Source organism: Dendropsophus ebraccatus, chromosome 3 (genome assembly GCF_027789765.1).
Source record: "Dendropsophus ebraccatus isolate aDenEbr1 chromosome 3, aDenEbr1.pat, whole genome shotgun sequence".
NCBI lineage: Eukaryota > Metazoa > Chordata > Amphibia > Anura > Hylidae > Dendropsophus > Dendropsophus ebraccatus.
In genome coordinates, this window is record NC_091456.1 from 74,863,619 (window position 1) to 74,877,190 (window position 13,572).

The following is a 13,572-nucleotide window of genomic DNA, read 5'->3' on the forward strand; positions in this document are numbered from 1 at the left end:
GCTAGACAACTAGACCAATTTAGACTACACTACCTTAAAATGACCACATCTAACTGTTAGAGATGAGCGAATACAAGTCGATCGAGTGGGTATTCGATCGAATATTGCGGTATTCGAAAGATTCGAATTCAATCGAGTAGTGAGGCGAATACGCGGGAAACATTTTAAAGCCCTCCCATTGCAGTTGGCGCTTTTTTAAATCCAATCACCATGCAGGGAGGCCGTGAGGGACCCTGGGAGTACGCACGCAATGCGAAAACAGTTTCTACTCTCATTGGATAGCTGAACCACATGACCTTGAATCTTAAATACTTGGCTCCCGCCTCTTGACCGCAGATGAGCTTTCAACCTAGTCAGGGAGAGTTCTTGGAGCAGGGAGAGATAAGTTTTAGTAGCGTTTTGGTTAGGCAGGATTACTACTGAACCCAAAAGGCTAAGATCAAGCGAAAAAGTCATCTCGGAATCAAAAGCACTAAGAAATAGATGATAACAGCAGCAGCATCAGCATCAGCAGCTGTATTCATTCCAGTACCCTGTGTGTACAAGTGACTTATAGTGTCCCTGTTTAACATCACTAAGGGCACGTTATACATATTGTTCCAGTAGCCCACTAAAGGCATTTCATATATACTGTTTCAGTAGCCCAGTAAAAGGCACGTGATACATATTTTTCCAGTATGCCAGAAAAAGGCACGTGATACATATTGTTCCAGTAACGTTCGTACAGCATTAAGCGTGATATGTGCGAATAACATGACGCTCTGCGGACGCACATTGGAATCATGTATGTAACGCTGGGCAAGAAATACGAACGAAATGTGTAAACATTGCCATAAATGTTCACAAAGCGTTCGCAAATATTTTTCCTTCGCAACTGTAGAGAGTGGCATTATACTGCGATTTTGGGGTGTTGGGTGCACCCAGGCATGCTCCCCCTAATGTCCCAGTGTCATTCCGGAGGTGTTTGCATCGTTTAGGGAGGTTTCATGGGGGACTTGGTGACCTCCAAGTGGTCGAATTTTGATTTCCAAGTGCCGAAAATTTTTTTCCCATAGACTATAATGGGATTGAATATTCGTTCGAATAGTCGAATATCGGTGCCTATTCGATTCGAATTCTCGAAAGTCGAATATTTCACTACTCGCTCATCTCTACTAAATGTCTTTTTATGGAGAGACCTGCAAGCAGTTTTTCTAGGTACAAGTACAATCCTATTGTGTATTTGGACAGTAACTAATGATATTACAATGAACTGCAAGTAAAATGTTGATTCCAAAGTTATTTTTAGAGGTTAATGCTGACAATAGATTTAACTATACAAGATGTTCTGCTACATTTCCTTTGGTAAATAATCCCTAGTTTCTGCTAACATTTGCTTTGAGCAGGTTCCCACAGCTATGATGAAAGTCATAAGGGAAAGACAACTGAATGGTCAGTGAGAACATATCACCAGACTGTAGGTTTTGTCTAATTTTCACACCGTAATATTAAGCAACTTATAGACAAATAAAAGGCAAACCAGTTACCTTAAAGTAACAAATATTCAATGTTGAAATGTTTTGCTATGGCCAGCTTCTACCTGCATGCAGAAATGATAGCTTACTATAATACACTCATGTTTGTTTATGTATTTGTAGTTCCTGTTTCATTGCTGTATGTATTTGCTCAGTAAGGACGTCAACCTTCTTAGAGGATGTGTTCTGCTCTTAAAGACCCGTATACCACCTGTTTGAAGCAGTTACACGTTTGTCATCTCAGCAAGTACAATAAAAGCTTACATGTATGGTCATGATGACAATGGTTGTTTGACATCCTGTTCATGATTTCTCTATTTTCAAAATATGTAATGCTTGAAAATATAGAATCTTACGGTATAGTTTATAGAGGAATTCAGCAAAAACTTGTTCATATTATCTTCTGTTACATAAAACATACAAGAAACTCAGTTCCTCACTTTGAGTAGAATCAGCCTGCAACTACCAACACAATACTCTGCTCCAAATAATGCATTTGTATACCACCAACAGATAATCTTAACAAAAAATCTCAAGTATTGCAGTTCTGCTATATGTCCTGCAGGAAGTGATGTAGTATTTCCAGACTGACACGCTGCTTTCTGCTGCCACCTCTGTCCGTGTCTAGCACATCTAGGACATCATGTTTTGTTCCATCCACTAAGGCCAAGTAGCACCACAGACTGTCCAGTAGTTGACTGATGCTTTAATCCAGCTCTGAGAGTAGATCCCTTGACCCATCAGGAGCATGGCCAGGCATTGCAGAGAGATCATACAGGTACTAAGAGGCCATACACACTACTGAGCCTCATTTCCTTGTCTTTCACTGAAGTTGGACCAGCTTGAATATGATTTTTCACTTTGATTTTGAGTATCATTCCATAACATGGAATATTCATTTTGATTTTACCTCTTTAGCACCCATGACATACCAGTACATCATGGATCCCTGTCACTTAAGGACCCATGACGAAGACAGCACCGACCGCCATTACTGATAAAAGTAATGGTGGCCACGGTGCCACGTCCTGATCGCCGTGATTGGCCGTTCGGGACACGATTGGCCGATCACGGCGATATTAGTCATAAAAGTGTAAAAATACCTTCTCTGATCACCTCTGATCACCGGGGTATTTCCGTACTCGGGATAAATTGCGCTACATGTTTTGTGGGGTTTTTCTCCTTTTATCCCTTTCTGAAAATAAAAAAATTTAAGGCTAGAACAACATTTTAGTGTGAAAAATACTTTTGTCTTTTTTCACGCCATATTGTTCGGAAAATCTGTGAAGCACCAGATGCTCACAGCACCCCTTGTTACATACCTTGAGGGGTGTAGTTTTCTAAATGGTGTCCCTTTAGGAGCCTCTGCCAACCTGAAGATGTACAGTCAGAAATGACCAAATATAACGGAGCCATTGGAATTCCCTGGGCACTCAAATACCCCACATATGGGGTATTTCTATAAACTGCAGAAACGGGGCAATAAATATTGGGGTGCATTTCTCTGGTAATAGGTTTATAATTATGAAAAATATTGGATTACAATAAAATCTCTGCACAGAAAATTAAAAATTTCAAATTTCTTACACACTAAGCTTTTATTTCTGTGACTCCCCTAAAGGGTTAAAAAAAAATTTCTGGATATGCTTTTGCAGAGTTTTGGGGGGTGCAGTTTCTGAACTGGGGTGCTTTGTGGGGCTTTCTAACATACAGTCCCCTCAAATACACTTTAAGGCTATGTTCACACTATGTATCTGTGCGGCTGTATTTTTTACGCGGCTGGAAATGTGCGGCTGAAACTACGGCCGTGGGAAAAAATAGACATGCGGCTGAAAACATACGGTCATTTACTTGGAAATCTGGTTCAACTTAAAATAAATAAAATCTTTAGAAAGTGATGCATACACCTCTGTAATGCATCTGGGAAAGCAGGGAAACAGTTTACAGGAATCGCTATTACCGGGGTATGCGATCCTCTGCAGTAATGTTCAATAATTAAATTTAAATGAATCCATCATTTTGCAATTAAATATACTGTTAAAATAAATATATATATAAATAAATGTATATTTATATATATATATATATATATATTTTTTTTTTTTTTTTTACAGTATATTTAATTGCACAATGATGGATTAGTTTAAATTAAATTATTGAACAACAAAACTGATTTTATTACAACAAAAATGTGTTTTATTAATTAAATATTAATTAGTACAGGAAGCTCCATTAAGCCATTAATTCATATTCCTGGTAAATAGAGCATTCTGTACTAATCAACACTTTACTTTAATTAAAACATCAAATGTTTCTTCTAATTATGTTATCACAATAGCATTATTAGAAGAAACATTTTGAATTATATGTGCGCTCAGCTGATTGACTGATCGCCTGAGCGCACATTTAAAGAGCCGGTCCGCAGTACAGTGACTTCATTGTGCTGCGGACCAGCGAAGAGGACACATCGGGACATCGGATGGTGAGTATAAAGCTGTCCCCACCCCCTCCCCAGCGCTGCACCCATCCCAGTAAGGAAGGGGGGGTCACTTAACCCCTTCCTTGCTGGGATGGGTGCAGTCTGACATCAGTCTGGCCCCCAAGGGGTTAAGGGGGATGCAATGCATCCTCCCTTAACCCCTTGGGGGCCAGACTGTAAGCAACAATCTGTAAAGATGCTGCATACTGTAAGGTGCACAACACCGCTCACAATGATGGGTGTTGTGCTCCTGTTTGTGTGTATTTTGTGTGTTTCTCCCTTTTTGTTTTTCAGATATCGGTATCCTGTGGATTACGTCAGATTCCATGGACTACGATGATGACCAGCGGTTGTTTGGTGTTTTTTTTTATAAAATGGTCAATGAGGGGGGTGGGGGTGTTTTTATTTGAATTAAAAAAAAATTTCCACTTGTGTCTTGTCTTTATTTCTTTACTTTATAGACTTAGTAGTGGAAGCCGTCTAATAGACGGAATCCATTACTAAGTCGGGGCCTAGTGTTAGCCGGAATAAAATGGCTAACACTAACCCCCCATTATTACCCCAGTACCCAATGCCACCAGGGGTACTGGGAAGAGCCGGGTGCCAGTGGTCCCGGAGCGTCAAAATTGGCGCTCCTGGACTGGGGCGGCAGCAGGCTGGTAAGATTTAGGCTGGGGAGGGCCTAAACCAATGGCTCTTCCCACCCTGGTGTTACCAGGCTGCTGTCGCTTGGTTTTTAACCCAGCTGGTTATAAAAATAGGGGGGACCCTATGCGTTTTTTTTTTTTTTAATAAATAAATAATTTAAAAAAACGCATAGGGTCCCGCCTATTTTTATAACCAGCCAGGTTAAAAACCAAGCAACAGCAGCCTGGTAACACCAGGGTGGGAGGAGCCATTGGTTTAGGCCCTCCCCAGCCTAAATCTTACCAGCCTGCTGCCGCCCTAGTCCAGGAGCGCCAATTTTGACGCTCCGGGACCACTGGCACCCGGCTCTTCCCAGTACCCCTGGTGGCATTGGGTACTGGGGTAATAATGGGGGGTTAGTGTTAGCCATTTTATACCGGCTAACACTAGGTCCCGACTTAGTAGTGGATTCCGTCTATTAGACGGCTTCCACTACTAAGTCTATAAAGTAAAGAAATAAAGACAAGACACAAGTGAAAATTTTTTTTATTCAAATAAAAACACCCTCACACCCCTCATTGACCATTTTATTAAAAAAAAAAACACCATACAACCGCTGGTCATTGACGTAGTCCACCGAATCCGACGTAATCCACAGGATACCGATATCTGAAAAACAGAAAGGGAGAAACACACAAAAAACACACAAACAGGAGCACAACACCCATCATTGTGAGCGGTGTTGCGCTCCTTACAGTATGCAGCATCTTTACAGATCGCTGCTTACAGTCTGGCCCCCAAGGGGTTAAGGGAGGATGTATTGCATCCCCCTTAACCCCTTGGGGGCCAAACTGATGTCAGACTGCACCCATCCCAGCAAGGGATGGGTGCAGTGCTGGGGAGGGGGTGGGGAGAGCTTTATACTCACCATCCGATGTGTCCTCTTCACTGGTCCGCAGCACAATGAAGTCACTGTACTGCGGACCGACTCTTTATATGTGCGCTCAGCCGATCAGCCAATCAGCTGAGCGCACATATAATTCAAAATGTTTCTCCTAATAATGCTATTGTGATAACATAATTAGAAGAAACATTTGATGTTTTAATTAAAGCGCAACTATAATTTCAGTAGCCAAAAAATTCCTCAAATAAAAAGCCCTCGTGTTACCTTTTAAAAAGAGCCCTAAACTGCGTTGATAGCATGTACGCTTGCTGAGATATCCCCAGTTGTTTCTCTCAGAAGAATAAATGAATTTCTCTCCTGGCTGAGAGAAAGTGGGCGTGGCCTATCCCTCATCTCCCTGGCTGCGTCCTTCCATTCACTGACCAGCACCTTAGCAGATGTATCACACATAGCAGGATTAGATACAGCCCCAGCATACAGTATCAGGCCAGGTTCAGACTATGTAACTGTGCGGCTGTATTTGCGGCTGTAATTGTGCGGCGGTGTTTTTGGTGGTTCATGCGTACGCTGGAAAGTATAGGATATACGGCTGCACAGTACACACTATGTATGAATCTACGGCCCTATCGTAAACGGACTCGTAAAAAATGAACAAGACCATTGTTTGCGGCTGGAGATGCGGCCGAGGATTGACAGGCGGTCCGTACGGAGTACTTCAAAAATAGCCGGCAATGATGCCGAATGCCGATGCCTCTAATAGTTAATATATTAAATTAATAAAACACATTCTCTTTGTAATAAAGTCCCTTTCGTTAATCAATAATTTAATTCTAACGAATCCATCATTTTGCAATTAAATATACTGTTAAAATAAATAGATATATAAATAAATGTATATTTATATATATATTTATTTTTTGACAGTATATTTAATTGCACAATGATGGATTCGCTAGAATTAAATTATTGACCAACGAAACTGAATTTATTTCAACGAAATTGTGTTTTATTAATTAAATATTAATTAGTACAGGAAGCTCCATAAGCCGTTAATTCATATGTCGGCAATAGAGCTTTCTGTACTAATTATCACTTTACTTTAATGAAAACATCAAGGGAGGCATTTATTAAGTCCGGCGTTTTTTACGCCGGACTTAAAAATGCCCCCGCAGCTCCGGCGGTACGGGGATTTATGTAGAGGCGGACTGCCTGTACATAAATCCTGTGCGCGCCGGTGCGCACTGGCGAAAACCTACGCCAGCTGAGGACTGGAGTAGGTTTTCGGCGTACATTTGGGCGGAACGGATGATAAATCGCGCGGACTCTGAGTCCGCGCCCTCCGTCCCGCCCACTTCCCGCCTACTTTCCGCCCCCTTTCCGCCCCCTGGCGTACTCGGCGGAAAGTGCCGATTTGCGATTATTTTATTCGCAAATCGGCCATTTGCGTATAAAACAATACGCAAATCGGCACTTTCCGCCAAAAATCATCCGTCCGCCGGATGATACATGTGGCCCCAAATGTTTCTTCTAATTATGTTATCACAATAGCATTATTAGAAGAAACATTTAGAATTATATGTGCGCTCAAGTGATTGGCTGATCGGCTCAGTGCACATATAATAAGCCGGTCCGCAGTACAGTGACTTCATTGTGCTGCGGACCAGCGAAGAGGACACATCGGGGTGAGTATAGAGCTCTCCCCACCCCCTCCCCAGCACTGCACCCCTCCCAGCAAGGAAGGGGGGGTCAGTTAACCCCTTCCTTGCTGGGATGGGTGCAGTCTGACATCAATCTGGCCTACAAGGGGTTAAGGGGGATGCAATACATCCTCCCTTAACCCCTTGGGGGCCAGACTGTAAGCAGCGATCTGTAAAGATGCTGCATACTGTAAGGAGCACAACACCGCTCACAATGATGGGTGTTGTGCTCCTGTTTGTGTGTTTTTTGTGTGTTTCTCCCTTTTTGTTTTTCAGATATCGGTATCCTGGGGATTACGTCGGATTCCGTGGACTACGTCGATGACCAGCGTTTTTTTAATGTTTTTTTTTTAATAAAATGGTCAATGAGGGGTGTGGGGGTGTTTTTATTTGAATTAAAAAAATTTTTTTACTTGTGTCTTGTCTTTATTTCTTTACTTTATAGACTTAGTAGTGGAAGCCGTCTAATAGACGGAGTCCATTACTAAGTCGGGGCCTAGTGTTAGCCGGTATAAAATGGCTAACACTAACCCCCCATTATTACCCCAGTACCCAATGCCACCAGGGGTACTGGGAAGAGCCGGGTGCCAGTGGTCCCGGAGCGTCAAAATTGGCGCTCCTGGACCGGGCGGCAGCAGGCTGGTAAGATTTAGGCTGGGGAGGGCCTAAAACAATGGCTCTTCCCACCCTGGTGTTACCAGGCTGCTGTCGTTTGGTTTTTAACCCGGCTGGTTATAAAAATAGGGGGGACCCTATGCGTTTTTTTTTTTAAATAAATAATTTAAAAAAAACGCATAGGGTTCCCCCTATTTTTATAACCAGCCGGGTTAAAAACCAAACAACATCTGCTCTCATTACACTGTAGGATAATGCCAGCCATGGAGGTGGGGGCACCTGCTGCAGACATCTGATAGTAAATGTTATATGTACTATGGAAGGACTACAGCTGTGTTGTGCTGGGACTTGTAGTCCTCCCCTCAGTGACTCACCCACTCTCCCTCATGCAGTACATTGGACTGATGGTGGCACTGGATACACTTGTCCCTCCATCCAGCTCTTCCCCTGCGCTGCTCCTCACACATAACACCCACAGCTCTGCTATGTGACCTCTGTGAGGGGAGGGGGGAGAACGTGCTGCCAGGAGGGGGGAGGAGGGTTTGTTTATGTCTCTCTCTCTGTGTCAAGGCTGTTATCTGATCCTCCTGTCAGAGTCCGTACACTCAGGACGATCTCCAGGGAGGGGGCGTGTCCAGCAGGAATGCAGAAATAAGTCACAGCCAGAGAAGGCTATAAGGGCTTAATCAGCCTTATGTATTTAAAAAACTGTTCATTTTAGGTTATTAATGTATATTGCAAAAAGTCTTATCATGACCTAAGCTAACTAAAACTGAAAGGTCAAAATATTTTATATTTGCGCTTTAACCCCTAGACGACCCTGGACGTAGGGTTACGTCATGGAAGTCTGTCCCCAGACGACCCATGACGTAACCTTACGTCCTGGGTGTTTTTCCCGCTATGAAGCGTGCTCCGGAGCGGAGCGCGCTTCATAGCAGGTGGGGGCCGGCTGCAATCAGCAGCCGGGACCTCACCGGTAATGACACGCTGCAGCGATCGCGCTGCCGCGTGTCATTAACCCCTTAAACGCCGCTTAAATTCCCCTGTCACTTACCGATCGGGACCCCCGCAGTGTGACTGCGGGGGTCCCGATCGTTGAAACGGACTGCCGGAGGTCTCTTACCTGCCTCCGTGCGGTCCGATCGGCGATCTGCTACACTGAGGCTGCACAGGCAGGCTCATGTTATGTTACATTCTGTTTTTTATGTTACATTATATATAAAAAAAAAATCAATAAAAAGTGATCAAAACGTCCGATCTTCACAAATATGGTATTAGTAAAAACTAGAGATCATGGCGGAAAAAATTACACCCCATACAGCCCCGTAGGTGAAAAAATAAAACCGTTATAAGCGTCACAATAGGCCCATTTTATTAATATTTAATTGCCAAAAAAAAGGATTTCATAAAAAAATATATATATATATATAACATTAGAGAATCTGTGTAACCTGCATATGGTTGTGTTCGGACTGACCTATAGAATAATAGTGTCATGTCGCTGTTACCATATAGTGCATTACGTAGACACAGGAACCCCCCAAACGTTACCATATTGCATTCTTTCTTACGATTTCACCTATTTATATCTTCATAAATAATATATTTGGAATTCCATCATACATGTTATGGTAAAATGAATGACGCCATTACAAAGTACAACTATTCCTGTAAAAAACAAGCACTAACATGGCCTGTAGATAGAAAACTGAGAGTGCTAGAGCTCTTAGAAGGGGAGGAGGGAAAAACGAAAGCACTAAGATCAAAATTTGCGGTGTCCACTGGGTCATTTTGGGCCTGGTCCTCAAAGGGTTAAAGTAAAGTGTTGATTAGTACAGAATGCTCTATTTACCGGGCATATGAATTAACGGCTTAATGGAGCTTCCTGTACTAATTAATATTTAATTAATAAAACACATTTTTGTTGTAATAAAATCAGTTTCGTTGTTCAATAATTTAATTCTAACGAATCCATCATTGTGCAATTAAATATACTGTCAAAAAATAAATATATATATAAATATACATTTATTTATATATATATTTATTTTAACAGTATATTTAATTGCACAATAATGGATTCGTTAGAATTAAATTATTGAACAACGAAAGGGACTTTATGACAAAGAAAATGTGTTTTATTAATTTAATATATTAACTATTAGAGGCATCGGCGCTGGCATTATTGCCGGCTATTTTTAAAGTACTCCGTACGGACCGCCTGTCAATCCACAGCTGTGAATTTGCACAGTTCCAGCCGCAAACAATGGTCTTGTTCATTTTTTACGGGTCCGTTTACAATCGGGCCATAGGCTCATACATAGTGTGCACTGTGCAGCCGTATATCATATACTTTCCAGCATACGCATGAACCGGAAAAATACGGCCGATGATTTACAGCCCGCAATACAGCCGCACAGATACATAGTGTGAACATTGCCTAAACCTGAACAGGTCCCTAAAAATATCTGATTTTGAAATTTTACTGAAAATTTGGAAATTTGTTGCTAATGTTTTACGCTTTCTATTGTCTAAAAATGAAATATAGTTTAATAAATGCCACCATCATAAAGTACAGATATTAGGAAGAGCCCGGCACTCACCAAGTAGATTATGCTTCTTTATTGTAGTGTAGCAAACATATGGTACAGGGACGCGTTTTAGCCAAGCATGGCCTTCATCAGCTTAGGGGTGTACAATGCAGTGAGGTCACCAACAGGTATATATACATAACAAAAAACCGCCAAAGTATATGGGCGGGGCCAACGTGATGACGTCACAAAGTGGGCGGGGCCAAACGTGATGACGTCACAAAGTGGGCGTGGCCAACTTAAAAACACCAGGAAGTAAACAATATGGGGAAAACATCAATGGGAATGGGAGGGGAGTAACATAGTAAACAATGGGACATGTGTCTTTTGAACCAGGCCGATAAGTAACAACAAAGTCAAATCTGGTAAAAAACAAAGCCCACCTAGCCTGCCTAGGCGATAATCGTTTAGCCTTATCAAGATATAACAGGTTTTTATGATCTGTCAGTACAGTATTCTGATGTCGAGCCCCCTCCAGAAAATGTCTCCACTCCTCGAGAGCCCATTTTATGGCCAACAGTTCTCTATTACGACATCGTAATTTTGCTCAGCAGAGGAGAATTTTCTAGAGAAAAATGCCACTGGTCTGAGATTGGTCAATGAATCGGAACCCTGGGACAACACTGCCCCAACTCCTACCTCAGAAGCGTCAACCTCTATAATAAAGGGTCAGTTATGATCAGGTTGAATCAAGACTGGAGCATCAGAAAAGCTTTTCTTTAACTGCTCAAAAGCTTGAATGGCATTGGGGGACCAGTTAACCAAATCTGCACCTTTGTGGGTCAGATCAGTGACAGGTTTGGCAATAACAGAGAAGCTCTTGATAAATTTTCTGTAATAATTAGCAAACCCGAGAAACCTTTGCAAAGCCTTAAGGTTAGAGGGTCTTTCCCATTTCTTGATAGCTTCAACTTTAAAGGGGTCCATGCACAATGACTCAGGCTTAATTATATACCCCAAAAAGGTGACTTCTTGAACCCCAAACACACACTTAGACAGTTTGGCATACAACTGATTCTAACTAAGAAGCTGCAACACATCTCTTACATGTTTAACATGAGAAGACCAGTCAGGGGAGAAGATTAATATATCATTGAGATATACCACAACATATCGACCCAATATCTCTCTGAACACATCGTTTACAAAATGTTGAAAAACGTCTGGAGCATTGCTGAGACCGAAGGGCATCACTAAGTATTCAAAATGCCCCTCAGGGGTATTAAATGCCATCTTCCATTCATCGCCCTCTTTAATTCTAACCAGATTATAGGCCCCACGGTGATCAATTTTTGAGAACCACTGGGCACCCAAAACCTGATTAAAGAAGTCAGGAATCAATGGCAGAGGGTATTGGACCCTTGCATAAACTCTCTTGAATGTACTCTCGCATGGCCTATCTTTCTGGAATGGACAGATTAAAGATTCTCCCCTTAGGAAACCTAGAACCTGGAACAAGATTTATGGCACAATCATATTCACGATGTGGGGGTAATAGGTCAGCAGAGCTTTTAGAGAATACATCGGCAAAATCTGCAATAAACTCAGGGATAGGACCTTCATCAGTAATACTCTCGGTAAGGTTTAAGGAAACACAATGAGAATCACACTGTTTACCCCATTTGATTAATTCTCGTGATGACCAGTCACAAACAGGGTTATGCAGACCTAACCATGGCAATCCTAAAATAACATCGGACGTGAGATTATCCATGACCAGGAAGTGCATGCTCTCAAAGTGAATGGACCCAATCTGAAAATTCAACTGAGGTGTAACGTATCGGATTTTACACCTGGCCAATGGGGTAAAATCCACACCCGTCACTGACACAGGATTTTCAAGAAGCAGGGGACATATATTTAACCCAGACAAAAACAAAGAACTGATGAAGTTTTCAGAAGCTCCAGAATCTACCTGAGCTGAACCAGAAATTTGTTTGTCCCCCACAGACAAAATCACAGGTAACATCAGTTTGTCAATCTTAACAGTAGATACCTGTCCACCTGAGTGACGCTCCCGTTCGTCACTCAGGCGTTGAAGTTTTTACGCCGGCTGATGAGGACTAGTAGGCTTGGATGGACACCTGTTCACACGATGTCCAGGCTCTCCACAATATAGGCACAGATTGTTCTGGATGCGATGAGCTCGCCTTGCCATGGCATTCACAGAACCCAGCTGCATGGGTTCCTCCTGACTCAGAAAGAGTGCATTAGGTAAACATTTATAGAGAGAGACAGGAGAGAAAGATGTCAGAGGAGTCTTTCTCCTTACATCTTTCCCTAAGGCGTCTATCTATCCTCACCGCCAATGTCATAGCACTCTCTAACGTGGTAGGTTCTGGATGACCCACCCATGCATCTTTTATATCTTCAGTCAAACCCTGCTTAAAAAAAGCTCTAAGTGAAGGTTCACCCCAAGAAGTAACAATGCTAAATTTTCTGAATTCAGAACAGTAATCCTCCACTGGTCGTTTGCCTTGTCGGATGGATAGTAAATTATCTTCCGCCAATGACACATAATCAGTTTGAGCATAAATCACCCCAAAAGACAAAAGGAATTTCTCCAAATTACTCCATTCCTCCGCTTCTGGAGGAATTTTGAGAGCCCAAGCTTGTGGATCCCCCTGGAGTAATGAGACTACAATGCCTACTTTCTCCTGTTCAGAGCAGAAGTGGTTAATCCGAAAATAAAGTCTGCAAGAGTCTCTAAATGATTCAAATTTCTCTCTATCACCTGCAAACCTGTCTGGCAACAACATTATAGGTCTGCTAGGCCTAGGAGCAGGAGGGGATATAGTGGCTACCTGAGCCTGCTGAGCAGACAACTGATCCACCTGTTTGGCCAATTCAGTGACTAATCCTGCCACCCCTTCCATGTGACTGACTAATTCTTGCACAGACGTCATGTCAAAGGGGGCAGTGTAGGGCTGGGTATTATGTAATGACTAGTCAGGTACAAGAGCAGAGACACAGACAAGTGAGCCCTGAACTGACCCAATCCAGTGCCCCTGCCTACTTACCACAATCTGCCCTAGATGACAGCGGGTAACTTGGAGACGTTACCTACACTGAGTAGGTGAAACACAAGACAAAACAAGACAAACAAAACACAATAAAGAAATGTCAGCAATCAGGGTCATACACT